Here is a 2,373-nt window from a genome sequence, read left to right as displayed (position 1 = left end):
GGTTTTAAATCTCCTACCTATTAATTTCATTGTGTGACCCCCGGTTCATGTGTCATGTGAAGGGGTAAATAACACTTATTCGTTTCCCCCACACCATTCATGATTTTATAGACCTCTATCATATCCCCCATAATTGTTGTCACTTTTCTAAGATGAACAGTCCCCGTCTTTTTAATCTCCCATATGGAAGTTGTTCCATTCCCCTAATCATTTTTGTTGCCCTTTGCTGTACTTTTTCCAATTCTAATACATCTTTTTTGATATGGGGTGGCCAGAACTGCACACACTATTCAAGGTGTGGGCTACCATGGCTTTATATAGTGGCATTATGAGATTTTCTGTCTTATTATCTATCCCCTTCCTAATGGTTCCTAGCACTCTGTTAGCTTTTTTGACTGCCACTATACATTGAGCTGATGTTTTCAGAGCAGGGCCAGCCTTAAGCACGGGTGAACTGGGCGAAGGCTGGGGGCGCTGTTATAAACGGGGCGCCTCTGGAGCAGTGGTGCCCCTCCCATTCTGTTCTGCTGGCATCTGCAGCCCCACAGCTCCTGCCCCCTGCCTGGGAGCCGCCCCTGGCCAGCTGCTCCTGGGGGGTGCCTGTTTACTGTAGGGGACAGGAAGGGGTGCTGATGTCAGGGTGTCCCCTGCCTAGGGTTACCAGATAGCAAGTGTGAAAAATCAGGATGGGGGTGGGGAGTAATAGGCGCCCATATAAGACAAAGCCCCGAATATTGGTACTGTCCCTATAAAATCGGGACATCTAGTCACCCTACCCCTGCCCCCCTCCACCGCCCATGTACCCCATCTCCGCAGTGCGGGGGTGGAGGTGGGGACAGGGCTCCCCAAGAGTGCGATTCCATCCGAGGAGCAGGCCCAAGACCATGGAGGACAGCATGGACATGGAGAGCATGGGTCCCCTGCACCTCCAGACCTTCCTCTTCAGTTGTGAACTAAAGGCAGATAAGGAGTATCTTCAAGGTGCATAATGAGGAAAATGAACACCAGTTGTCACTGAGAACAGTCAGTTTGGGTGCTGGTGCCAAAGATGAATTACACGTTATAGAAGCAGAGGCATTGGACTATGAAGGGAACCCTACTGAAGTCACACAGGCATCTTTGAAAATGTCAGTACAGCCTATGGTTTCTTTAGGTGGCTTCGAGATTACACCTCCCGTCGTTTTGAGGTTGAAATGTGATTCAGGGCCCGATCATGTCAGTGGCCAGCATTTTGTAGCATTAGAGGAAGAACCAGAATCTGAAGATGACGTGAAGATATTAAACACTTCAGCAAAGAGACCAGCAAGCAGAACAGCAGCTAAAACTCCACAGAAAAAAGCAAAATTGCTAGACGATGACGAGGATGAAGATGACGACGATGAGGATGAGGATGATTTTGATGAAGAGGAAGAAGAGAAGATTCCACTGAAGAAACCTGCCCAGGATTTGTCATCAAAAAATACTCCGAAATCAAAGCAGAATGGAAAAGAGCCTAAGACGTTCACACTGGTGTCTAAATCAAAAACTCCGGCATCTAATAAAAAGGAAAATAAACCACAAAGTCCAAAATCACCAAAAAGTACCCCTTTCACTAAAGGAGATTAAAGCGAAGATGCAGGCAACCACGGAAAAGGGTTCTGCCCCTTCCTAAAGTCGAAGCCAAATTTGTCAACGATGTTAAGAATTGTTTCAGGACACAGGATCAGAAGGTTATTCAAGCTCTCTGGCAGTGGAGACAGACTCTGGAAGAAAGAAAACAGTTTAAACCATTCATTAAAATGTGCAGCCTTATTTCTATACCCATTAATATTTGGCTGTCCTTTTTATATATGCTGAAAGAACTTTCCTTACTGCGTCTGATAAACATCTCCAGAATACTTTGCCAAGAATGTGTGGTCCAAAATGCCTGTTTAGTTTTTAAAGACAGAACTCCACCCTTTGCTTCATTTTAAATATGTATGGAATGTTTTGATAAGGCATAGTTAGGGTGACCAGATAGCAACTGTGAAAAAATGGGACGAGGGTGGGAAGTAATAGGCCGCTATATAAGTCCCAAAAAACAGGACTGTCCCTTTAAAAACGGGACATCTGGTCACCCTAGGCATAGTAGAGGTGGTGGTCAGGCAAATGGAAATGGTGGGGAGATTAAATGTACATGTGAAAATAAAATTTTGTAATTTGATAAAGTAAAAAGAGTGGGACGGAGCTGCTAGCAGCTGCTGCTGTGTCTGAAGGCGCTTTCCTGCAGGCTGGTGAGCGCTGCTCTCTTAAAGGGGCAGCGTGCGGTCTCTCACACACGCCCTCAGCTCACACACGCTGTCTTTTTCACACTCAGTCCCCAACACATACTTATATTGCTGTTGGTACTTCCTG

General features: G+C 45.9%; 1 pseudogene; it reads left to right on the top strand.

The window, feature by feature from the left end:
- The first annotated feature begins 884 nt into the window (after window positions 1–884).
- On the top strand, window positions 885–1,984 carry LOC101944396 (nucleophosmin-like; annotated as a pseudogene).
- Window positions 1,985–2,373: the final 389 nt, after the last annotated feature.

The sequence above is a fragment of the Chrysemys picta genome, chromosome 13 (assembly GCF_011386835.1).
Source record: "Chrysemys picta bellii isolate R12L10 chromosome 13, ASM1138683v2, whole genome shotgun sequence".
Taxonomy (NCBI): domain Eukaryota; kingdom Metazoa; phylum Chordata; order Testudines; family Emydidae; genus Chrysemys; species Chrysemys picta.
The sequence above is the reverse complement of the archived record's forward strand: the minus strand, read 5'-3'. Positions and strand labels throughout refer to the sequence as shown.